The sequence below is a fragment of the Liolophura sinensis genome, chromosome 6 (assembly GCF_032854445.1).
Source record: "Liolophura sinensis isolate JHLJ2023 chromosome 6, CUHK_Ljap_v2, whole genome shotgun sequence".
Taxonomy (NCBI): domain Eukaryota; kingdom Metazoa; phylum Mollusca; class Polyplacophora; order Chitonida; family Chitonidae; genus Liolophura; species Liolophura sinensis.
Genome location: NC_088300.1, coordinates 20,471,533 through 20,495,505, shown reverse-complemented (window position 1 = coordinate 20,495,505; position 23,973 = coordinate 20,471,533). Strand labels below are relative to the sequence as shown.

Below are 23,973 nucleotides of genomic sequence, written 5' to 3'. Positions count from 1 at the left end.
AAGATTGAGTATATTTTTTTGGAAAATGACAAGAAGTTTAAAACATGCCAACTACAATTCTAAAAGTTCTCTTAGAGATTTGCTTGCACTGGAAGAAAAATGACAAGAGCCAGATGAGTAACTTGGAGTCCGGAGAGTGCAGACGTGTTTTACGAGCTCCTGGCAAATACTGGGTACAACAACAACGTGAGGAATTTTTTTCGGGGTAGCTGCAGTGTGCTGGAATTGTACTGAGCTTGTTGCAGGTAAAGATTGTTTTGGGTGTAGCCCTAATTCTGTAAGGATGCCGAAACCTGTGTTGCACAACCCTGCAACAAAACCTGATTGAACCTTGTCCGTAGCGATTTCCACGCAGAGTAATGCCAGTTTTTCTAGCGCTGTTCAGAGAGACTTTATTGGTGTGTTGTCTGACTTGATTGACATAAAGGCAGAATTAGTCAGCTTCCAGAAGAATTATTTGAAAAAAATGTTCTACGTTCGTGTGGCCACCCAGCCTGCTCATAACAGGTTGTTGAGTAAAGGGAATTTTGTTATGGGCAATACTATGTGGAGCATTGTGCCGGCGAGCTCGATCTACATGAATTTAACTGTGCACTGGGCCCCGGACGAAATGTCCGATGACATAATAGCGGCGGCGTTACAGCCTTACGGGACATGCCTCAGTGTAAACAAACCTAAGTTTTCCCAAGCTGAGATCGCTCATGTAAGGGCAGGCATACGAGTGTACAGGTTTCGGTGCCATAAGACCAGGTACATGCCGAACTTTATAAGTTTTGCTGGTGATGTGGTGATGTTTATATACCCTGGCCAGATTTATGAATGTAGGAAATGTGGGCAAAAGAATCACAAGATTGCCCAGTGTAAATCGGTGTGGTGTAAGAACTGCAATGGATTTTCTCCTCATGAAAATCCACACGGGGAAAAAGACTGTGACGATTTGTGCCGCTCGTGCGGCTAGAGCTGCAACCCACACCATCAGTGAGTGTTGTGCCCGTGCGTGCTCGTATGCAGCACGGGTGAAGGGTGACAACGTAGCAGTGTCACAGGCTACTGTTGTTCGCATGGAAGATAACGGCGATCAGGAGGGCGAGGTAGATGTGGAGGGGGAGTCCGTTACCAGTGAGTCCGAGGGGGGAGAGGAGGAGAGGGGACAGTGTTGACACTGACTCTGCTAAAAGCTTATCCGACGAGGACGGTGAGCGAGAAGGCTGTCTGATAGCGGCAGGGGGAGAGACTGAGGCAGAGCAGGAGGCAGTGAAGGCTGACTGCACCGTGGCGTTCACCGAAGCTGGGGTAAGTGCAGTTTCTTCTCTACAGTCAGGACCGGAACAGAAAAAGCGAAAACTGGAGGAACGTGAGGCACTTACTAGTGTCAGTGATTCACAGCTTGTTGGGGCGGTGAACGAAGTTTCAGATTGTTTACGAGTTATTGAAACTCAGGATTCAAGGAATGATACAGTGGCTGGTTATCAGGCTGATGCCAGTGTCGGTGTGGTAAGCACTCGAGAAGAGGATATCGTAGGTGTCAATGTGGGTGACTTGTGTGCAGATCCGACCGGTTTTCCTCACACTCAAATGACACCGCGACCCATGGAGATCACCGAGATGTCAGTGGTAGACATTCGAAAGAAGACGAGGAAGGGGAAGAAGAAGGTATAGTGCGTCTCTTTAATTACCCATCAACTTTCAAGGTCTTACTTTTAGTTATCTGCATGTCTGTCCTTGACAGTGTAAGAGTTGCTTCACTGAATGTGAATGGGCTCCGAAATGATGTAAAAAAGCACCAAGTTAGAGACTTTGTATTCGAAAATAATGTTGACATACTTATCTTACAAGAAACGCATTTTGCCTGTTATAGTGACACTAAAAAACTCAATATCCCTGGTGATTGCAGGTGGGCTTATGGTTCGACTCAGAGTTGTGGTGTCGGAATTATTGTTAGATATTCTGTGGATTGCACAATTAAGCATGTGCAATACTGTCCTCAGGGTCGATATGTGGCGATATCAGCAGTCATAAATGATACGCCGGTTAAATTAATATGTATATATGCACCTAATGCGCCTGTTGATAGGAATGAATTTATTCGGAATATGGACAAACTTATCGCTGGAAGTAGTCCTGTAATTTTAGGTGGTGATTTTAACTTTGTTGAAAACAGTAACCTGGACAAGTATGGAGGTGATCCATTAGCAAGTAATTTTGGTAAAATTGAAATGAACTGTTTAAAACACGATTTTTCACTTTGTGATGTTTACAGAAAACTGTATCCAAATTGTCAAGTGTATACATGGTGTAGGGGTCAGGTAGCATCTAGAATCGATAGATTTTATGTATCTACCTCATTACAACAGTGTGTTACATTGGCTGATTTTGTTCCCCTATCCTTTTTAGACCACTCATGTATTTTTATTGATTTGTCTTTTAGAAATGCCTTTGTGTGGGATCCAAGTTATTGGAAGTGTAATGTGTCTGTGCTGGGGGAAGCAGAATTGTTACATAGTATTGAGAAATTGCATGAGGGCATTTTTGGGACTGGGTATATAGTAGATATTATTGAAAAGTGGCATTATTTCAAAGCCAAAGCCAAACAGATAATTCAAGAATAATCTGGAAAGAAAAACAAGGTATCAAAGCCAAAGCTAAGGGATTTAAATCAAGAACTGAATAGTCTGAAATCTGACCCAGTAGGGAACAAAAATGAAATTTCTAGACTGAAAGCCACTATAAACGACATTCAAGGCAGAAGGTGAAAGGGGCTCAATAATTCGAGCTAAGGCTACCCATTTTCTAGACAATGAAAAGCCAAAAAGGTACTTTCTACAACGTGAATCTGGGCGTTCTAAGAAGAAAATGATAAAATCTATGAAATGTCATAAAGACGAATCATGTATACATGACAAACAAGCAGACCTCTCTAAATGTGTGTGCAGTTATTATAAGAGTTTGTATTCTTCTCAAGGGGTTGACACAGATGCCCAAAATAATTTTTGTCCTCCTTGCCCTGTTTGAACAGTGCTGATAGGGATGCCTGTGAAGGAATTATGTCAAATGATGAATTATTTGCTGCCCTTAAAGGTATGTGTAAATATAAGTCACCAGGCAGTGATGGTTTGCCATGTGAATTTTATCTTCACTATTAGTCAGTTATTGGAGACACATATACCCAGGTTATAAATCAATGCTTCAGCCAGGGCTGCTTGAGCTTAAGCCAGAAGTCAGGTTTGATAACATTGCTGTGTAAAGACACTGAAAATTCGAATATGATAAAGAACTGGCGTCCTATCTCTCTGTTAAATGTAGATTACAAGATATTGTCTAGAGCCTTATGTAATCGTCTCAAAGTAGTGGTGGCTAGTGTTGTAGACTTTTATCACACCCTATCAAATGCTTTTTCTTGGTCTAAGCTAATAAAGCAACTGTCCAATTCTTTTTGACCTACATAGTCATATGTACTTCTTAATTGATGCACGTTATCCAAAATAATGGTCTTTCTTATTTAATTGTTTAGAAAAGTATAATTTTGGCCCATCATTTTGCAGATGGGTGAGGTTATTATATACTGATATAAATAGCTCTGTATTAGTTAATGGTTATGTTACTGAACAGTTTGCTCTAGAAAGAGGTGTTAGACAAGGATGTGCATTATCACCATTACTGTACATACTTTAGAACCCTTTATAAAGGCTGTCAGGCAGTGTGAAAGAATTAGAGGTATACCTATGCCTGGTACAAGCAGACAGTCTAAGATTGCTGCACATGCTGACGACGCTACGATTATTGTGTCTGATGAAGAATCAGCTCATCATGTTATTAAATTGGTCCATGAATTTGGGAGAGCATCAGGGGCTAAACTTAATGTGGCTAAAAGTGTGGTACTTCCTATTGGTACATGGAAGGTCAGTGACGATACTGTAGCCGGATTTAGGACTGTGGAAAACATTAAAATATGTGGTGTATATTTTGGTGAAAACCAGGAAGATCTAAACATTGAACGTGTACTCAAGAAAGTAAAAAAAAAAGTGTCATGTTGGGGTGACCGGTACCTTACAATGCGGGGCCGGGCTGTTATAATTAACACTGTTGCCTTGTCTGTTCTGTGGTATATTGGCCAATGTTTTATCTTAACACCAAAACGTATTTTACACTGTACTCAGCATGTCTTGAAGTTTCTTTGGAATGGCAAACCAGAAGCTATTAAGAGATCTGTTTTGTTTAATGCATATGATAACGGTGGGTTAAATATCCACAATATTTTTTGCAAACTGAAGGTATTTGCAGTCAAACATGTCTTAAAATTATTGAATGACACTGAAGCGGATTGGAGATATTTTGCTATTTACTGGCTTGGAATTTCACTGAACCAGGTTAAGCCAGAGTTTGCGAGGTCAAGCTTACCGCACTCGTTAATGCTCCCAGCCTTTTATAGGTTTGTGTTGTCTGCCTGGAAAGAATTTTATCATGGTCAACAGTTATCTCCAACAATGTTTCACAATAAATTTATATATAGTGCCTTTCTGTCCAAGATTTCTGAACCTCCGAGAGTTGTAGCTTCTCAACCAATGTTACCGTGGCCTCGGATATGGCGTACAGTGTTCAACGCCTTCCTGGATAACAATCTTATAAATTTTTCATTTAAATTAGTTCATGATATTCTGCCTATCAAGGGGATTCTCTTAAGAAGAAATATATGCACAGATGATTTGTGTAGCTTTTGTGGTAAATCCGACACCAGGAATCATTTGTTTGTAGAATGCGACGTTACACAACAGGTACTGTTGAATTTTCAAAGGCTTTTTTGGATGTATGGAAGCTTTTTCCCTGATTTTTCAGAGAAGGATCTAATACACAAATTGTTTGGTGTTCCGTTATCAAAGGACGAGAATTCAATGTACACACATATTATAACAGTTTGTTTGTTTTGTGTATAGTGCGCTAGAAATGAGGCTGTTTTTCAAGGTAAAAGGAAATCTGTTGCAAGCATAGTTACTTCTGTTAAGTCTTGCGTAAAATCACGAGTTTGTTCAGACTTCTGCCCTCTCAGTAAAGTCAACTTTCAGAAAACATGGGCCAGAGGAAACGTTATATGTGCTATTGACATCTCAACGCTTAGGTTCTTTCTGTAATGGAATACTTGATCTGTTGTAAATACATATACCGTGCATAAATGTAAAAAGACGACAGCCCACATCTACTGTGATAAAAATATTGTTTTAATTGGGCTAATGTATTATAATGTCAACTCTGTATTTGTTTATTGGGAATAAACTATTTTATTTTCAAAAAAAGAAAAAAAAATATAGACTTAAACTTTTTATTCAGCTTTTGTCCACGGCCATTTTACGTTAAAAACACCGGTTCTCGTCCGATCACCGAAATTAAGCAACGTCGAGCTTGAAGAGTACTTAAATTTTAGACTGCCTGGGAACACCAAGTGCTGTAGGCTGTTGTCATTTTCCTTCCAGTGAAAGCAAATCACTAAGAGAACTTTTACAATTACTATTGGCATGTTTTAAACTTTTTGTCAATTTCCAAAAAAATATACTCAATCTTCCCTTCTGCTTTCGCCTACGGCCATATCACGTTGAAAACACCGGTTCTCGTCCGATCACCGAAGTTAAGCAACGTCGAGCTCGGTCAGTACTTGGATGTGAGACCGCCTGGGAACACCGAGTGCTGTAGGCTGTTGTCATTTTCCTTCCAGTGCAAGCAAATCACTGAGAGAACTTTCAAAATTGCTTCTGGCAGTTTTAAAACCTCTTGTCCGGGAGAGTGTGCTAGACGGCGAAGTGAACGGACGTGTCGGTTATTCTCTGCTGTTTACACATTTGTGCAACAACAACGCTTGTTTTTGAGACTGATTTTTTGGTGAACTGGGAGCCCACAGAGCTTGAGTTTGGCCAGTGGTTACTGTTTGGTGAAGGGCGTGTGCCCCGTTGGATCAGGTATGTCCAAGCCCGTGTCGTTTTCGCCTGTAAACAGGCCAAGCAGAACTTTGTCTGTGTCAATCTCTACACGAAGCAGCCCGGCATTTTCTACGGCTGTCCAAAGGGACTTTATTCCTTTTCTGTCAAGTGTGTTAAATTTTAAGACAGAGCTAATAAGTTTTCAGAAGAATTATTTAAAGAAACACTTCTATCTCCGCGTGTCTACAGTGGCTGGGCATAATGCCCTAGTGAGTAAATCCAATGTTGTTATAAATGGAACGACGTGGTCCATTATGCCCGCGTCGTCAGTTTACCTGAATCTGACGGCCCACTGGGCACCGGATGAAATGTCAGATGACACTATCGAGGCAGCTTTGAAACCCTATGGTGAATGCCTGGGTGTGACGAAACCCAGATTTTCAGATCCGGAGCTCTCACATGTTCGGACAGGTATTCGGATTTACAGATTTAGGTGTCACAAAGTTCGTTATGTACCAAATTTTATTAATTTCGGTGGTGACATTGTTATGTTTACCTACCCCGGGCAAACCTATGAATGTCGGAAGTGTGGCCAAAAATCACACAAGGCGGCAGAGTGTAGGGCACTGTGGTGTTCTAACTGCGACGGTTTCTCCCCCCATGAGAATCCTCATACAGAGAAGGACTGTACAAATCCATGCCGAATGTGTGACTCAGGGCTTCATACGGTCAGTGACTTGTGCGAGAGCAATGTCGTACGCGGCGCGAGTTAAGGGAAACCTACCGACTATGCGCCAGTATAATTAGGAAGACGCCGTAAAACAAGATGACATTGATGTTGACGTCAGCGACGATGACCCATTCAACGCACCTGCTATGGAACTGGTTCAAGACAGCGAGGAGAACGAAGACGAAATCGACGGGAATGGTGACGACAGCGCCGATGAAGACGTCAGCGACGACAGCGAGTCTGATAAGGAGATGGACGTCCGGGAGAATACTAAGAACACCGAAGAAGTGGATGTTGGTGATAATGAAACGTCATCAGCTATCCCGAGGGTGAAGAATGTGGTCGTGGCTGACGTGCGTTCACCAGTCCCAGTCGAGGAAAAGCGAGCTAAGTTGGACAATGGCAGTACAGCCGAGGAGGCAGCGTCATCTATCCCGCCCAGTTCCCATCCTACTAATTATGATGGTGTTGATGCCGATCAGTCGTCAGACTGTATGACGCCGACTCCATCTCAGGAGGGGGACACCATGCTTCTGGAATACAGGAAAAGAAAATCGCTTGCTTCTCGTGCGAGGCAGCGAATGAAAAGAGACAAATGAGTTGTAGCGTAATTAGGGCTCTCTTATTTGACCACAATGGGTATGTACGCTCTACCTTTACTTATTTTTATAATGAGCTTAAATAATATTCGTTTTGGGACTTTAAACATTAATGGTTTACGGGATCCGTCTAAACAAGAACATGTCAAGCAATTTGTTTTCGATACAGGAATTGATGTACTATTCTTACAGGAAACACACTTCGAAAACTATAATGACACTAAATATTTGCAAATCCCGGGCGATGCAAGGTGGGCGTATGGGTCAAATCGAAATTGTGGGGTGGGAATAATTATTAGGTATACGGTAGACTGCTTTATACGGAAAATACAGAGGTGCCCTAACGGTCGCTACATAAGCCTTAGGGTTGAGCTCAACAACACTGCTTTAAACCTTGTTTGTGTATATGCCCCTAATAATCCAAAGGAAAGAAAAGAGTTTATTTCTAATCTAGATAATGTGATGCAGGGCAGTGAGTTGGTTATTATGGGTGGGGATTTTAATTGTGTTGAGAGCATTGAATTAGATAGAGCTGGCTGTGCCACTAATGGAAGGAATGATGGAGTGGACGAAATTAATAATTTGAAAAGAGATTTTGGTATTGGTGATATTTTTAGGAAACTGCATCGGAATAAGAATTGTTACACGTGTTCTAGGCGCCAGTGTGCCAGTAGATTGGATAGATTTTATATCCCTAACGCTGTGTTTAAGTATGTAACCCAGTGTGATGCTGTACATGTGTCTTTTTCTGATCATTCGTGTTTGTTCTTTGATATCTCTTTTGAAGATGTCATTTCATGGGGGCCGTTCTACTGGAAGTGTAATACTTCTGTGTTAAATGACACGGAGCTTGTTGATGATATTAAATCCGTCTTCCATGATATTTTCTCTGTCTGTACAACTGGTCATGCAGATCTAATGGACAGATGGGAGACATTTAAAAGGGAATGTAAAGACAGGATTCGGAGTTACTGTAAGCAGAAATCTATGAACGAAAAACGTGATTTGTTGAAACTTGAACAAGAATTAAATGCGTTAAAATCTAGTCCAATCATTAACTGTGAGCGTATTGACAATGTGAAAAAGACTCTAAATGCCCTTTATAAGTCGAATCATGCGGGAGCGGTTATCCGTGCTAAAGCTGTTCATTTTGATCAGGGAGAAAAACCAACCAAATATTTCATTAGACGAGAAGTTGGTAGGGGCAGAAAGAAGATGATCAAAAGGATTACTTGTCATAGTGATTCTTCAATATCCCATGAATCTCAGGAAGGTATTGCTAAGTGTATAAGGTCGTATTATATGAAATTGTATACTGAACAAGATACTGACTCCTCCATTCAAGATGAGTTCTTGTCATCGCTTCCGATGTTAAATGACGATTGTAAAACTGCCTGCGAAGGCCTTTTGACTGAACAGGAGTTGTTTTTTGCAGTAAAAAATATGTCTAAAAACCGTTCGCCGGGATGCGACGGTTTGCCAGCAGAGTTTTATGTACAATTTTGGCCCCTGTTTTCGGGTGTGTTTACGGATGTAGTTAATTACTGTTTTAACTTGGGTAGATTAAGTAATTCACAGCGTTCTGGGTTAATCACACTATTATGTAAGGACCCCGACAATGTCGAAAGCATAAAAAACTGGAGGCCAATTAGCTTACTAAATGTAGATTATAAGATTGTTTCTAAAGCTTTGTGCAATCGGTTAAAAAATGTGATCGATACAATTGTACTTCAGAATCAGACATGTGGAATACCAGGCCGAAGTATTTTTGACAACCTTCACTTATTACGATTTATTTATTTATTTATTTGATTGGTGTTTTACGCCGTACTCAAGAATATTTCACTTATACGACGGCGGCCAGCATTATGGTGGGTGGAAACCGGGCACAGCCCGGGGGAAACCCACGACCATCCGCAGGTTGCTGGCAGACCTTCCCACTTGCGGCCGGAGAGGAAGCCAGCATGATCTCGACTTGAACTCACAGCGACCGCACACTTATTGCGAAATACATATGATTATGTTGAACAAAAAGATTTAAAAGGATGCTTTCTTAACTTAGACCAGGAGAAAGCCTTTGACAGAGTAGACTGGTCATTTTTGTTCAAATGTTTAGAGAAATTTAACTTCGGACCCGACTTTTGTAAGTGGGTGCAATTATTATATAGTGACATTACAAGTAGTGTTATTGTGAACGGGCACATAACAAAAGAATTTAAACTGAGTCGAGGTGTCCGACAGGGTTGTTCTTTGTCACCATTATTGTATGTTTTGTCCTTAGAGCCCTTTATAGCCGCCATTAGAAACAATGACGAAATTAATGGTGTACGGTTACCCGGCACAAATAAGGAAACAAGAGTGTCGGCATTAGCAGATGATACGACTGCAATTTTATCTGAAGAGAGTTCTGTTCCGCATGTAATTAAACTAGCAGAAAGTTATGGAAAAGCCTCAGGAGCAAAACTCAACTTGTTGAAAAGCACGGTTCTTCCCATTGGTAACTGGGAAACTAACGTGCACAGTGGTGGGCTTAACATCACTACAAATTCAAAGATTTGTGGGGTGTTTTTTGGACCAGATCAAACAGAACTCAATTCTGAGCGTGTTTTAAGTAAGGTAAAGAAACATGTATCAGCATGGAATGGAAGATATTTGACCCTACGGGGGAGGTCTGTCTTAATTAATACAGTTGCTTTAGCTGTCTTATGGTTTTCTGCACAGTGTACTCTGTTGCCACCTAAATGTGTCAATCAGTGTTCCCAAACTGTGTTCAGATTTTTGTGGGATAACAAGCCCGAAAGTTTGAAGAGAGTTGTCGTACATAATAAAATAGGGAATGGAGGTCTAAACGTACATAATATAGAATGTAAAATAAAAGCACTTCTTAGTCGGCATGTTTTAAAATTAATTCATGGAACAACAGCGGAATGGAAATACTTTGCCATCTATTGGTTGGGTTTACCCCTAAGGCATGTTTGTCGTGAATTCTGTCGTTCCAATGTCCCACATTCTGAAAACATTCCACCTTTTTATAGACTGGCCTTGAGCGCCTGGAGAGAATTTACCACAGGTGTACAGCAACCTGTAACATTGTGTTCAAGCAGGTATATTTATGAATATTTTGTAACAAAAATAGTACATTGTCCAAGAGCAATGGTGTCTATGCCGCATTTGGACTGGGTTAGAATATGGAAAACTGTTTTTCATCAATTCTTAGATCACAATTTGGTCAACTTCAGTTACAAGTTGGTTCATGACATTTTGCCCGTTAAGGAAAAACTTCTTAGGAGAAATGTAGCCACCGATGACTTGTGTGTTTTTTGCTCCCTGTCTGAAACTCGGCAACATCTGTTTGTACAATGTAAAATCGTTCAGGATGTGTTTAATGACTTTAACCGGATATTTGTTTTCTTTGCGAACTACCTACCAAATATGGACTCGGAAACACTAATTTACAAGGTGTTCAATTCCACCTTTAACCAGGAAGTTAGAGCGGTGATGGTGTATGTCATATGTGTTCTTCAGTTTAGTATTTGGTGTGCACGCAACGACATAATATTTCAGAAGAAAAAACAGGGATTCTGTTGCTATTGTTAAGGCTGCCAAAAGAATAATTAAAACCCGTATTCATGTTGACTTTTTTCGACTAGACAGGCCATCTTTCGAGAAACTCTGGTGTATAAAGAAAGTCTTCTGTACATTACGGAATGATAAATTAGTGTATTTATTGAAATGAGCAGCTAATGTGCAATTGTTCTATTCGCAAAGCAGTCATCTTTTCTGTGATATTTTATTTTAATTAAGACTGCCTTGTGATTTCAAAAGTTTGTGATAGCCGGGTATTGTGAAATCTTGTGTATTTGATGACAATCTGGGAATAAATTCAACAATTTTCAAAAAAATAAAAAAAAAAAAACCTTTTGTCCTTCTGCAATAATATACACATAAACTTTTTATTCAGCTTTTGTCCACGGCCATTTTACGTTGAAAACTGCGGTTCTCGTCCGATCACCGAAGTTAAGCAACGTCGAGCTGGGTGACCGCCTGGGAACACCGAGTGCAGTAAGCTGTTGTCATTTTGCTTCCAGTGCAAGCAAATCACTGAGAGAACTTTTACAATTGCTGTTGGCATGTTTTAAATTTCTTGTGATTTTTCAATAAAATATACTCAATTTTTACTTCTGCTTTCGCCTACGGCCATATCACGTTGAAAACACCTGTTCTCGTGCGATCACAGAAGTTAAGCAACGTCGAGCTTGGTCAGTACTTGTATGGGTGACCACCTGGGAAAACCGAGTGCTGTTGGCTGTTGTCATTTTGCTTCCAGTGCAAGCAAATCACTGAGAGAACTTTCAAAATTGCTTTTGGCAGTTTTAAAACCTGTTGTCCTTTTGCAATAATATACACTCAAACTTTTTATTCAGCTTTTGTCCACGGCCATTTTACGTTGAAAACTGCGGTTCTCGTCCGATCACCGAAGTTAAGCAACGTCGAGCTTGGTCAGTACTTGAATTTGAGATTGCCTGGGAACACCGAGTGCTGTAGGCTGTTGTCATATTCTATCCAGTGCAAGCAAATCACTGAAAGAACTTTTAAAATTGCTGTTGGAATGTTTTAAATTTCTTGTGATTTTCCAAAAAAATATACTCAATTTTTACTTCTGCCTTCGCCTACGGCCATATCACGTTGAAAACACCGGTTGTCGTCCGATCATCGAAGTTAAGCAACGTCGAGCTTGGTCAGTACTTGGATGGGTGACCGCCTGGGAACACCGAGTGCTGTAGACTGTTGTCCTTTTGCTTCCAGTGCAAGCAAATCACTGAGAGAACTTTTACAATTACTGTTGGTATGTTTTGAAATTTTTGTCAATTTCCAAAAAAATATACTGTTGTCATTTTGCTTCCAGTGCAAGCAAATCACTGAAAGAACTTTTACAATTGCTTTTGGCAGTTTTTAAACCTCTTGTCATTTTGCAATAATATACACTCAAACTTTTATTCAGCTTTCGTCTATGGGCATATTACGTTAAAACACCGGTTCTCGTCCGATCACCGAAGTTAAGCAACGTCGAGCTTGAAAATACTTGAATTTGTGACTGCCTGGGAACACCGAGTGCTGTAGACTGTTGTCATTTTGCTTCCAGTGTAAGCAAATCACTGAAAGAACTTTTACAATTGCTGTTGGCATGTTTTAAAGTTCTTGTCATTTTCCAATAAAATATACTCAATCTTTCCTTCTGCTTTCGCCTACGGCCACATCACGTTGAAAACACCGGTTCTCGTCCGATCACCGATGTTAAGCAACGGCGATCTTGGTCAGTACTTTTATGGGTGACCGCCTGTAAACACCGAGTGATGTAGGCTGTTATCATTTTGCTTCAAGTGCAAGCAAATCACTGAGACAACTTTCACAATTGCCTTTGGCAGTTTTAAAACCTCTTGTCCTTTTGTAATAATATAGACTTAAACTTTGTATTCAGCTTTTCTCCACGGCCATTTTACGTTGAAAATACCGATTATCGTCCGATCACCGAAGTTAAGCAACGTCGAGCTTGGTCAGTACTTGGATGGGTGATCGCCTGGGAACACCGAGTGCTGTGGGCTGTTGTCATTATGCTTCCAGTGCAGGTAAATCACTGAGAGAACTTTTACCATTGCTTTTGGCAGTTTTGAAACCCCTTGTCCTTTTGCAATAATATACACTTAAACTTTTTATTCAGCTTTTGTCTACGGCCATTTTACGTTGAAAACACCGGTTCTCGTCCGATCACCGAACTTAAGCAACATCGAGCCTGATCTCTACTTGAATGGGTGACTGCCTGGGAACACTGTATGCTGTAGGCTCTTTTCCTTCCAGTGCAAGCAAATCACTCAAAGAACTTTTACAATGGCTATTGGCATGATTTAAACTTGTTGTCATTTTCCAAAGAATATACTCAATTATTCCTTCTGCCCACGCGAAATCTTTCCATTGGAACTTAAGTCCAACGCCTTAACCACTCGGCCACCGTACTATACTATCAACATCTTGCAACCTAATGTCAGTTAATTTGTACACATTTGGAGTTTTAACGCGTAACGAGAATAGAAAAAAGTAAAGAAACCGAAGTTCCGTGGAGCCGGAATCGAACCAGCGACCTAAGGATATCAACTTTCATTTCTGCTACAGTCCTCCGCTCTACCAACTGAGCTATCGACGGATTGCTTTCCCTTCGTGCTAAATATTTGACGCAAGTCCAAGGATTCGCTGAAGATCCATGTCAAAGAAAAACCATCCATTCGTATTTCTTTGACAGTAATATGCAAACAAAGCCATGTGTTTTCTCTCAGAAATGACAACTAAACATTCCTTTCTTTGGACCAAAAAACATTTTCAAAGAAAAGACTGTGATTGTATGAAATCAATGCACAGTCTCACAAAACAAACCACTTTACAAAGCTAAATCTTGTAATATGTTGTATAAAAAATAAGTATTTTACTTTCTTTGGGGCACATTTAGCTCATACAAATAAATCTAATACTTGTGACAATATATCATACAATGACAAACTTGTCGTTGCGCAAAATAATGACTGTCTTCTAATCAGTTCAACACATGTTGTAATTTTTGATCAAAACCTGTACATAGTACATTAGCCTATAAATACAGCATTGTTTTGTAAAATCCTTCTCCACTAAGTCAAATGAAATCCGCAGGAAATTTTATTTCCAATAACTGATTTGACCTCAACAGCGATTTTCTTAACCTATCGGTATGTTTCTTCTCACTGTCCACCTCATTTTAAGGACACCACACAGAAAACTACAGTCATGGAAAAAATTATTAGACCACTCATATTTTCTTTGGGTTCTTGTTCATTTTAATGCCTGGCAACCCTAAAGGTGTATTAACCGAAGATTACAATGAATACGATAAAAATCCAGCTGATTCCATAATACTTTGTCGTATTTGATATGCTTTAAGGTCAGTTGTATTCCTAGGGTGTATGCCAGGCAATTTCATGCTTTCCATTTACATGCAGACTTACATAAAGAGTGGTTTCCTGTTTACATGTAGGCTTACATAAATAGGGGTCTCTTGTTTATATATTAAGACGCAGCACAACTCGGTAGTTGTCAGCTCTCATAATGCCTAAAACGAAAGAATTATGTGGAGCCAGAAAGGCAGCCATCTTGGCGTAGCTGGATACTGGATTGAGCGAGCGACAAGTGGCCAAAAAACTGAAGATCTCTAAGACAGCAGTTCATTACACCAAGAAAAAGCAAGCCGAACATGGTACTACAAAACTGCTAGCTGGTCGAGGCAGGAAACGTCTTTCTACCCCACGAGATGACCGAGCACTCATCCGGTCCTGTATCAAGAATCGTCGTCAGACCTCCAGAGACCTTAGAAATGAGTGGGCATTGTCAACAAATGTGACTTGTTCAGCAAGAACAGTTCGAAACCGACTTCTTGAAGCTGGTCTAAAGTCGCACAAGGCACGGAAGAAGCCCTTCATCAACGAGAGGCAGCGGAAGGCCCGCTTGCGTTTTGCGAGGGATCACAAGAATTGGACTGTTGATGATTGGGCTAAAGTTCTCTTCAGTGATGAATCCAATTTTGAGTTGATGCCTACTCCAGCCAACTTACTGGTTAGGAGGAAGCCTGGGGAAGCCTACAAACTTGCTCCTACTGTAAAGCATGGGGGTGGATCAGTGATGATCTGGGGTTGTTTCAGTATGGGTGGAACAGGACAGATGCAGTTGTGTGAAGGGAGAATGAACCAAGTCACATACAGAGCTACTCTTGAAAACAGTCTTCTTCCATCAGCTGCTAAACTCTTTCCTGGCTCGAATGACTGGATTTTCCAACAAGACAATGCCCCTTGCCACACGGCAAGGTCAGTTAAAACCTGGATAGAGAACCGGAACATTCGAACCATGAACTGGCCTGCTCAGTCACCTGATCTGAATCCAATTGAAAACCTGTGGAATATTATCAAGTTCAAAATGGAGAACCACAAGCCCAAAAACAAAGCAAATTTGTTCGAATTTTTGCAACAGGAATGGGCTGCTGTGACCGCAGGGCAATGTAACAAACTGGTGGAGAGCATGCCAAGGCGCATGGCTGCAGTCATCAAAAACAATGGGCATGCAATCAAGTACTAACTCCCGTGTGAGACTGAGAGTCATGTGACTACGTGACTAGGAGACATAAGAAAAAATGAAATGCCAAAATGTTTTTGAGAATACAGTTGCCACATCTACAGATGTATGAACTTAAGTGATTTTGGTCATTGTCAAGAAAGTCATAGAGAACTGATAGATATCACCTCTTAAATAAAACCCTTATGAACTATTTCTATTTTCATCACTTGCTTTGCCCAAACAAATGTTCCTTCAGTTGTGCAAGGTTTTAAAATGAACAAGAAATGGGAGAAAGCAAGGGTGGTCTAATAATTTTTTCCATGACTGTATATGACGTTAAACAAAGTATAGACATCTGTGTCGCTTTCCTCAGTCAGGTTGAAAGTAGAGAAAATTCCTACAGTAATTCTTTAATCAAAATGAAACAAACTAGTACGGGTGGGGTTCGAACCAACGTGGACTCTTGTCCATTGGAACTTAAGTCCAACGCCTTAACCACTCGGCCACCGCACTATGCTATCAACATCTTGCAACCTCATGTCAATTAATTTGTACACGATTGGAGTTTTAACACGTAACGAGAATAAAAAAAAAAAAGAAACGGAAGTTCCGTCGAGCCGGAATCGAACCAGCGACCTAAGGATATCAAATTTCATTTCCACTACAGTCCTCCGCTCTACCAACTGAGCTATCGACGGATTGATTTTGACTCGAGTTAAATATTTGACGCAAATCCAAGGATTTGCTGAAAATCCATGTCAAGGAGAAACCATCCGTTCGTATTTCTTTGACAGTAATATGCACACAAAGCCATCTGTTTTCTCTCAGAAATGACAACTAAACATTCCTTTCTTTGGACCAAAAGACATTTTTTCAAAGAACAGACTGTAATTGTATAAAATCAATGCACAGTCTCACAAAACAAACCATTTTACAAACTAAATCTTTTAACAGTTTCTAAAAAACGTAAGTATTTTACTTTCTTTGGGGCACATTTATTTCATGCAAATGAATCTAATACTTGTGACAATATATCATACAATGACAAACTTGTCGTTGCGCAAAATAATGACAATCTTCTAATCAGTTCAACACATGTTGTAATTTTTGGTCAAAACCTGTACATAGTACATTAGCCTGTTAATTCACCGATGGTTTGCAAAATCCTTCTCCACAAAGTCAATTGAAATCTGCAGGAAATGTTATTATCAATAACTGATTTGACCTCAACTGCGATTTTTTTAACCTATCGGTATGTTTCTTGTCACTGTCCACCTCATTTTAAGCACACCACACAGAAAACTGTATGACGTTAAACAAAGTATAGACAGCTGTGTCGCTTTTCTCAGTCAGGTTGAAAGTAGAGAAAATTCTTACAGTGTATCTTTAATCAAAATAAAACAAACTAGTAAGGGTGGGGTTCGAACCCACGCGGACTCTTGTCCATTGGAACTTAACCACTCGGCCACCGTACTGTGCTATCAACATCTTGCAACCTTATGTCAGTTAATTTGTACACGATTGGAGTTTTAACATGTAACGAGTATAAAAAAAAATAAAGAAACCAAGCCAATCATTGAGAGAACTTTTACAATTGCTGTTGGTATGTTTTAAATTTCTTGTAATTTTCCAATAAAAAATATACTCAATTTTTACTTCTGCCTTTGCCTACGGCCATATCACGTTGAAAGCACGTGTTCTCGTCCGATCACCGAAGTTAAGCAACGTCGAGCTTGGTCAGTACTTGGATGGGTGACCGCCTGGGAACACCGAGTGCTGTAGGCTGTTGTCACTTTGCTTCCAGTGCAAACAAAGAGAACTTTCACCATCGCTTTTGGCAGTTTTAAAACCTCTTGTCCTTTTGCAATAAAATACATTTAAACTTTTTATTCAGCTTTTGTCCACGGCCATATCACGTTAAAAACACCGGTTCTCGTCCGATCACCGAAGTTAAGCAACGTGGAGTTTGATCAGTACTTGAATTTGTGACTCCCTGGGAAGACCGAGTGCTGTAGTCTGTTGTCATTTTGCTTCCAGTGTAAGCAAATCACTGAGAGAACTTTTACAATTACTGTTGCCATGTTTTAAACTTCTTGTCATTTTCCAAAAAAATATACTCAATCTTTCCATCTGCGTTCGCCTACGGCCATATCTCGTCCGATTACCGAAGTTAAGCAACGTCGAGCTTGGTCAATACTTGCATGGGTGACTGCCTGGGAACACCGAGTGCTGTAGGCTGTTGTCATTTTGCTTTAAGTGCAAGCAAATCACTGAGAGAACTTTCACCATTGCTTTTGGCAGTTTTTAAAGCTTTTGTCCTTTTGCAATGATATACACTCAAACTTTTAATCAGCTTTTGTCCACGGCCATATCACGTTGAAAACACCGGTTCTCGTCCGATCACCGAAGTTAAGCAACGTGGAGCTTGATTAGTACTTGAATTTGTAACTGCCTGGGAACACTGAATGCTGTAGGCTGTTGTCATTATGCTTCCAGTGCAGGTAAATCACTGAGAGAACATTTACCATTGCTTTTGGCAGTTTTAAAACCTCTTGTCCTTTTGCAATAATATACACTTAAACTTTTTATTCAGCTTTTGTCTACGGCCATTTTACGTTGAAAACACCGGTTCTCGTCCGATCACCGAACTTAAGCAACATCGAGCCTGATCTCTACTTGAATGGGTGACTGCCTGGGAACACTGTATGCTGTAGGCTCTTTTCCTTCCAGTGCAAGCAAATCACTCAAAGAACTTTTACAATGGCTATTGGCATGATTTAAACTTGTTGTCATTTTCCAAAGAATATACTCAATTATTCCTTCTGCCCACGCGAAATCTTTCCATTGGAACTTAAGTCCAACGCCTTAACCACTCGGCCACCGTACTATACTATCAACATCTTGCAACCTCATGTCAGTTAATTTGTACACATTTGGAGTTTTAACGCGTAACGAGAATAAAAAAAAGTAAATAAACCGAAGTTCCGTGGAGCCGGAATCGAACCAGCGACCTAAGGATATCAACTTTCATTTCTGCTACAGTCCTCCGCTCTACCAACTGAGCTATCGACGGATCGCTTTCGGTTCGTGCTAAATATTTGACGCAAGTCCAAGGATTCGATGAAAATCAATGACAAAGAAAAACCATCTGTTCGTATTTCTTTGACAGTAATATGCAAACAAAGCCATGTGTTTTCTCTCAGAAATGACAACTAAACATTCCTTTCTTTGGACCAAAAAACATTTTCAAAGAAAAGACTGTGATTGTATGAAATCAATGCACAGTCTCACTAAACAAACCACTTTACAAAGATAAATCTTGTAATATTTTGTATAAAAAATAAGTATTTTACTTTCTTTGGGGCACATTTAGCTCATACAAATAAATCTAATACTTGTTGCAATATATCATACAATGACAAACTTGTCGTTGCGCAAAATAATGACTGTCTTCTAATCAGTTCAACACATGTTGTAATTTTTGATCAAAACCTGTATATAGTACATTAGCCTATAAATACAGCATTGTTTTGTAAAATCCTTCTCCACTAAGTCAAATGAAATCCGCAGGAAATTTTATTTCCAATAACTGATTTGACCTCAACTGCGATTTTCCTAACCTATCGGTATGTTTCTTCTCACTGTCCACCTCATTTTAAGGACACCACACAGAAAACTGTATGACGTTAAACAAAGTATAGACATCTGTGTCGCTTTCCTCACTCAGGTTGAAAGTAGAGAAAATTCCTACAGTAATTCTTTAATCAAAATGAAACAAACTAGTACGGGTGGGGTTCGAATCCACGTGGACTCTTGTCCATTGGAACTTAAGTCCAACGCCTTAACCACTCGGCCACCGTACTATGCTATCAACATCTTGCAACCTCATGTCAATTAATTTGTACACGATTGGAGTTTTAACACGTAACGAGGATAAAAAAATAAAGAAACGGAAGTTCCGTCGAGCCGGAATCGAACCAGCGACCTAAGGATATCAACTTTCATTTCCACTACAGTCCTCCGCTCTACCAACTGAGCTATCGACGGATTGATTTTGACTCGTGCTAAATATTTGACGCAAGTCCAAGGATTTGCTGAAAATCCATGTCAAGGAGAAACCATCCGTTCGTATTTCTTTGACAGCAATATGCACACAAAGCCATTTGTTTTCTCTCAGAAATGACAACTAAACATTCCTTTCTTTGGACCAAAAGACATTTTCAAAGAACAGACTGTATTTGTATAAAATCAATGCACAGTCTCACAAAACAAACCACTTTACAAACTAAATCTTTTAACAGTTTCTAAAAAAACATAAGTATTTTACTTTCTTTGGGGCACATTTATTTCATACAAATGAATCTAATACTTGTGACAATATATCATACAATGACAAACTTGTCGTTGCGCAAAATAATGACAATCTTCTAATCAGTTCAACACATGTTGTAATTTTTGGTCAAAACCTGTACATAGTACATTAGCCTATTAATTCACCGATGGTTTGCAAAATCCTTCTCCACAAAGTCAATTGAAATCTGCAGGAAATGTTATTACCAATAACTGATTTGACCTCAACTGCAATTTTTTTAACCTATCGGTATGTTTCTTGTCACTGTCCACCTCATTTTAAGCACACCACACAGAAAACTGTATGGCGTTAAACAAAGTATAGACAGCTGTGTCGCTTTTGTCAGTCAGGTTGAAAGTAGAGAAAATTCTTACAGTAATTCTTTAATCAAAATAAAACAAACTAGTACGGGTGGGGTTCGAACCCACGCGGACTCTTGTCCATTGGAACTTAAGTCCAACGCCTTAACCACTCGGCCACCGTACTATGCTATCAACATCTTGCAACCTTATGTCAGTTAATTTGTACACGATTGGAGTTTTAACATGTAACGAGTATAAAAAAAAATAAAGAAACCAAGCCAATCATTGAGAGAACTTTTACAATTGCTGTTGGTATGTTTTAAATTTCTTGTGATTTTCCAATAAAAAATATACTCAATTTTTACTTCTGCCTTTGCCTACGGCCATATCACGTTGAAAGCACGTTTTCTCGTCCGATCACCGAAGTTAAGCAACGTCGAGCTTGGTCAGTACTTGGATGGGTGACCGCCTGGGAACACCGAGTGCTGTAGGCTGTTGTCACTTTGCTTCCAGTGCAAACAAAGAGAACTTTCACCATCGCTTTTGGCAGTTTTAAAACCTCTTGTCCTTTTGCAATAAAATACATTTAAACTTTTTATTCAGCTTTTGTCCACGGCCATATCACGTTAAAAACACCGGTTCTCGTCCGATCACCGAAGTTAAGCAACGTGGAGTTTGATCAGTACTTGAATTTGTGACTCCCTGGGAAGACCGAGTGCTGTAGTCTGTTGTCATTTTGCTTCCAGTGTAAGCAAATCACTGAGAGAACTTTTACAGTTACTGTTGCCATGTTTTAAACTTCTTGTCATTTTCCAAAAAAATATACTCAATCTTTCCATCTGCGTTCGCCTACGGCCATATCACGTTGAAAACACCGGTTCTCGTCCCATCACCGAAGTTAAGCAACGTCGAGCTTTGTCAATACTAGCATGGGTGACTGCCTGGGAACACCGAGTGCTGTAGGCTGTTGTCATTTTGCTTTAAGTGCAAGCAAATCACTGAGAGAACTTTCACCATTGCTTTTGGCAGTTTTTAAAGCTCTTGTCCTTTTGCAATGATATACACTCAAACTTTTAATCAGCTTTTGTCCACGGCCATATCACGTTGAAAACACCGGTTCTCGTCCGATCACCGAAGTTAAGCAACGTGGAGCTTGATTAGTACTTGAATTTGTAACTGCCTGGGAACACCGAATGCTGTAGGCTGTTGTCATTATGCTTCCAGTGCAGGTAAATCACTGAGAGAACATTTACCCTTGCTTTTGGCAGTTTTAAAACCTCTTGTCCTTTTGCAATAATATACACTTAAACTTTTTATTCAGCTTTTGTCTACGGCCATTTTACGTTGAAAACACCGGTTCTCGTCCGATCACCGAACTTAAGCAACATCGAGCCTGATCTCTACTTGAATGGGTGACTGCCTGGGAACACTGTATGCTGTAGGCTCTTTTCCTTCCAGTGCAAGCAAATCACTTAAAAAACTTTTACAATGGCTATTGGCATGATTTAAACTTGTTGTCATTTTCCAAAGAATATACTCAATTATTCCTTCTGCCCACGCGGAATCTTTCCATTGGAACTTAAGTCCAACGCCTTAACCACTCGGCCACCGTACTATACTATCAACATCTTGCAACCTCATGTCAGTTAATTTGTACACATTTGGAGTTTTAACGCGTAACGAGAATAAAAAAAAGTAAAGAAACCGAAGTTCCGTCGAGCCGGAATCGAACCAGCGACCTAAGGATATCAACTTTCATTTCCGCTACAGTCCTCCGCTCTACCAACTGAGCTATCGACGGATCGCTTTCGGTTCGTGCTAAATATTTGACGCAAGTCCAAGGATTCAATGAAAATCCATGACAAAGAAAAACCATCTGTTCGTATTTCTTTGACAGTAATATGCAAACAAAGCCATGTGTTTTCTCTCAGAAATGACAACTAAACATTCCTTTCTTTGGACCAAAAAACATTTTCAAAGAAAAGACTGTGATTGTATGAAATCAATGCACAGTCTCACTAAACAAACCACTTTACAAAGATAAATCTTGTAATATTTTGTATAAAAAATAAGTATTTTACTTTCTTTGGGGCACATTTAGCTCATACAAATAAATCTAATACTTGTTGCAATATATCATACAATGACAAACTTGTCGTTGCGCAAAATAATGACTGTCTTCTAATCAGTTCAACACATGTTGTAATTTTTGATCAAAACCTGTATATAGTACATTAGCCTATAAATACAGCATTGTTTTGTAAAATCCTTCTCCACTAAGTCAAATGAAATCCGCAGGAAATTTTATTTCCAATAACTGATTTGACCTCAATAGCGATTTTCCTAACCTATCGGTATGTTTCTTCTCACTGTCCACCTCATTTTAAGGACACCACACAGAAAACTGTATGACGTTAAACAAAGTATAGACATCTGTGTCGCTTTCCTCACTCAGGTTGAAAGTAGAGAAAATTCCTACAGTAATTCTTTAATCAAAATGAAACAAACTAGTACGGGTGGGGTTCGAATCCACGTGGACTCTTGTCTTGAACTTAAGTCCAACGCCTTAACCACTCGGCCACCGTACTATGCTATCAACATCTTGTAACCTCATGTCAATTAATTTGTACACGATTGGAGTTTTAACACGTAACGAGGATAAAAAAATAAAGAAACGGAAGTTCCGTCGAGCCGGAATCGAACCAGCGACCTAAGGATATCAACTTTCATTTCCACTACAGTCCTCCGCTCTACCAACTGAGCTATCGACGGATTGATTTTGACTCGTGCTAAATATTTGACGCAAGTCCAAGGATTTGCTGAAAATCCATGTCAAGGAGAAACCATCCGTTCGTATTTCTTTGACAGCAATATGCACACAAAGCCATCTGTTTTCTCTCAGAAATGACAACTAAACATTCCTTTCTTTGGACCAAAAGACATTTTCAAAGAACAGACTGTATTTGTATAAAATCAATGCACAGTCTCACAAAACAAACCACTTTACAAACTAAATCTTTTAACAGTTTCTAAAAAAACATAAGTATTTTACTTTCTTTGGGGCACATTTATTTCATACAAATGAATCTAATACTTGTGACAATATATCATACAATGACAAACTTGTCGTTGCGCAAAATAATGACAATCTTCTAATCAGTTCAACACATGTTGTAATTTTTGGTCAAAACCTGTACATAGTACATTAGCCTATTAATTCACCGATGGTTTGCAAAATCCTTCTCCACAAAGTCAATTGAAATCTGCAGGAAATGTTATTACCAATAACTGATTTGACCTCAACTGCGATTTTTTTTATCCTATCGGTATGTTTCTTGTCATTGTCCACCTCATTTTAAGCACACCACACAGAAAACTGTATGGCGTTAAACAAAGTATAGACAGCTGTGTCGCTTTTCTCAGTCAGGTTGAAAGTAGAGAAAATTCTTACAGTAATTCTTTAATCAAAATGAAACAAATAAGTACGGCTGGGGTTCGAACCAACACGGACTCTTGTCCATTGGAACTTAAGTCCAACGCCTTAACCACTCGGCCACCGTACTGTACTATCAACATCTTGCAACCTCATGTCAGTCAATTTGTACACGATTGGAGTTTTAACGCGTAACGAGGATAAAAAAAAAGTAAAGAAACCGAATTTCCGTCAAGCCGGAATCGAACCAGTGACTTAAGGATATCAACTTTCATTTCCGCTACAGTCCTCCGCTCTACCAACTGAGCTATCGACGGATTGCTTTCGTTTCGTGCTAAATATTTGACGCAAGAACAAGGATTCGCTGAAAATCCATGTCAAGGAAAAACAATCTGTTCGTATTTCTTTGACAGTAATATGCAAACAAATCCATTTGTTTTCTCTCAGAAATGACAACTAAACATTCCTATCTTTGGACCAAAAAACATTTTCAAAGAACAGACTGTAATTCTATGAAATCAATGC

General features: G+C 39.7%; 16 non-coding genes and 13 pseudogenes across 16 annotated transcripts; 18 read left to right on the top strand and 11 right to left on the bottom strand.

The window, feature by feature from the left end:
* The first annotated feature begins 5,327 nt into the window (after positions 1-5,327).
* LOC135469444 (uncharacterized) lies at positions 5,328-5,446 on the top strand (annotated as a pseudogene).
* Positions 5,447-5,566: 120 nt separating this feature from the next.
* LOC135469425 (5S ribosomal RNA) lies at positions 5,567-5,685 on the top strand. The gene has a single exon (XR_010444332.1). It is a non-coding gene; the product is annotated as a 5S ribosomal RNA (ribosomal RNA).
* Positions 5,686-11,424: 5,739 nt separating this feature from the next.
* On the top strand, positions 11,425-11,543 carry LOC135469457 (5S ribosomal RNA). Its single transcript, XR_010444335.1, has one exon. It is a non-coding gene; the product is annotated as a 5S ribosomal RNA (ribosomal RNA).
* Positions 11,544-11,664: 121 nt separating this feature from the next.
* LOC135469439 (uncharacterized) lies at positions 11,665-11,783 on the top strand (annotated as a pseudogene).
* A 120-nt stretch (positions 11,784-11,903) lies between these two features.
* Positions 11,904-12,022, top strand: LOC135469419 (5S ribosomal RNA). Its single transcript, XR_010444327.1, has one exon. It is a non-coding gene; the product is annotated as a 5S ribosomal RNA (ribosomal RNA).
* A 220-nt stretch (positions 12,023-12,242) lies between these two features.
* On the top strand, positions 12,243-12,359 carry LOC135469451 (uncharacterized; annotated as a pseudogene).
* Positions 12,360-12,479: 120 nt separating this feature from the next.
* LOC135469430 (uncharacterized) lies at positions 12,480-12,598 on the top strand (annotated as a pseudogene).
* A 121-nt stretch (positions 12,599-12,719) lies between these two features.
* On the top strand, positions 12,720-12,838 carry LOC135469436 (uncharacterized; annotated as a pseudogene).
* A 121-nt stretch (positions 12,839-12,959) lies between these two features.
* On the top strand, positions 12,960-13,078 carry LOC135469447 (uncharacterized; annotated as a pseudogene).
* Positions 13,079-13,344: 266 nt separating this feature from the next.
* On the bottom strand, positions 13,345-13,434 carry Trnay-gua (transfer RNA tyrosine (anticodon GUA)). Its single transcript is given in 2 exon segments — positions 13,345-13,380; positions 13,398-13,434. It is a non-coding gene; the product is annotated as a tRNA-Tyr (tRNA).
* Positions 13,435-15,792: 2,358 nt separating this feature from the next.
* Trnal-uaa (transfer RNA leucine (anticodon UAA)) lies at positions 15,793-15,875 on the bottom strand. The gene has a single exon. It is a non-coding gene; the product is annotated as a tRNA-Leu (tRNA).
* Positions 15,876-15,970: 95 nt separating this feature from the next.
* On the bottom strand, positions 15,971-16,060 carry Trnay-gua (transfer RNA tyrosine (anticodon GUA)). The gene is given in 2 exon segments: positions 15,971-16,006; positions 16,024-16,060. It is a non-coding gene; the product is annotated as a tRNA-Tyr (tRNA).
* A 968-nt stretch (positions 16,061-17,028) lies between these two features.
* Positions 17,029-17,147, top strand: LOC135469450 (5S ribosomal RNA). The gene has a single exon (XR_010444334.1). It is a non-coding gene; the product is annotated as a 5S ribosomal RNA (ribosomal RNA).
* Positions 17,148-17,261: 114 nt separating this feature from the next.
* LOC135469433 (uncharacterized) lies at positions 17,262-17,380 on the top strand (annotated as a pseudogene).
* Positions 17,381-17,720: 340 nt separating this feature from the next.
* On the top strand, positions 17,721-17,839 carry LOC135469435 (uncharacterized; annotated as a pseudogene).
* Positions 17,840-17,960: 121 nt separating this feature from the next.
* On the top strand, positions 17,961-18,079 carry LOC135469446 (uncharacterized; annotated as a pseudogene).
* A 266-nt stretch (positions 18,080-18,345) lies between these two features.
* Trnay-gua (transfer RNA tyrosine (anticodon GUA)) lies at positions 18,346-18,435 on the bottom strand. The gene is given in 2 exon segments: positions 18,346-18,381; positions 18,399-18,435. It is a non-coding gene; the product is annotated as a tRNA-Tyr (tRNA).
* Positions 18,436-19,142: 707 nt separating this feature from the next.
* On the bottom strand, positions 19,143-19,225 carry Trnal-uaa (transfer RNA leucine (anticodon UAA)). Its single transcript has one exon. It is a non-coding gene; the product is annotated as a tRNA-Leu (tRNA).
* Positions 19,226-19,319: 94 nt separating this feature from the next.
* On the bottom strand, positions 19,320-19,409 carry Trnay-gua (transfer RNA tyrosine (anticodon GUA)). The gene is given in 2 exon segments: positions 19,320-19,355; positions 19,373-19,409. It is a non-coding gene; the product is annotated as a tRNA-Tyr (tRNA).
* A 707-nt stretch (positions 19,410-20,116) lies between these two features.
* Trnal-uaa (transfer RNA leucine (anticodon UAA)) lies at positions 20,117-20,199 on the bottom strand. Its single transcript has one exon. It is a non-coding gene; the product is annotated as a tRNA-Leu (tRNA).
* A 191-nt stretch (positions 20,200-20,390) lies between these two features.
* Positions 20,391-20,509, top strand: LOC135469420 (5S ribosomal RNA). The gene has a single exon (XR_010444328.1). It is a non-coding gene; the product is annotated as a 5S ribosomal RNA (ribosomal RNA).
* A 114-nt stretch (positions 20,510-20,623) lies between these two features.
* On the top strand, positions 20,624-20,742 carry LOC135469431 (uncharacterized; annotated as a pseudogene).
* Positions 20,743-20,862: 120 nt separating this feature from the next.
* On the top strand, positions 20,863-20,981 carry LOC135469428 (uncharacterized; annotated as a pseudogene).
* A 120-nt stretch (positions 20,982-21,101) lies between these two features.
* LOC135469429 (uncharacterized) lies at positions 21,102-21,220 on the top strand (annotated as a pseudogene).
* Positions 21,221-21,341: 121 nt separating this feature from the next.
* On the top strand, positions 21,342-21,460 carry LOC135469445 (uncharacterized; annotated as a pseudogene).
* Positions 21,461-21,726: 266 nt separating this feature from the next.
* On the bottom strand, positions 21,727-21,816 carry Trnay-gua (transfer RNA tyrosine (anticodon GUA)). The gene is given in 2 exon segments: positions 21,727-21,762; positions 21,780-21,816. It is a non-coding gene; the product is annotated as a tRNA-Tyr (tRNA).
* Positions 21,817-22,697: 881 nt separating this feature from the next.
* Trnay-gua (transfer RNA tyrosine (anticodon GUA)) lies at positions 22,698-22,787 on the bottom strand. The gene is given in 2 exon segments: positions 22,698-22,733; positions 22,751-22,787. It is a non-coding gene; the product is annotated as a tRNA-Tyr (tRNA).
* A 708-nt stretch (positions 22,788-23,495) lies between these two features.
* On the bottom strand, positions 23,496-23,578 carry Trnal-uaa (transfer RNA leucine (anticodon UAA)). The gene has a single exon. It is a non-coding gene; the product is annotated as a tRNA-Leu (tRNA).
* Positions 23,579-23,675: 97 nt separating this feature from the next.
* On the bottom strand, positions 23,676-23,765 carry Trnay-gua (transfer RNA tyrosine (anticodon GUA)). Its single transcript is given in 2 exon segments — positions 23,676-23,711; positions 23,729-23,765. It is a non-coding gene; the product is annotated as a tRNA-Tyr (tRNA).
* Between the last annotated feature and the right edge of the window lie 208 nt (positions 23,766-23,973).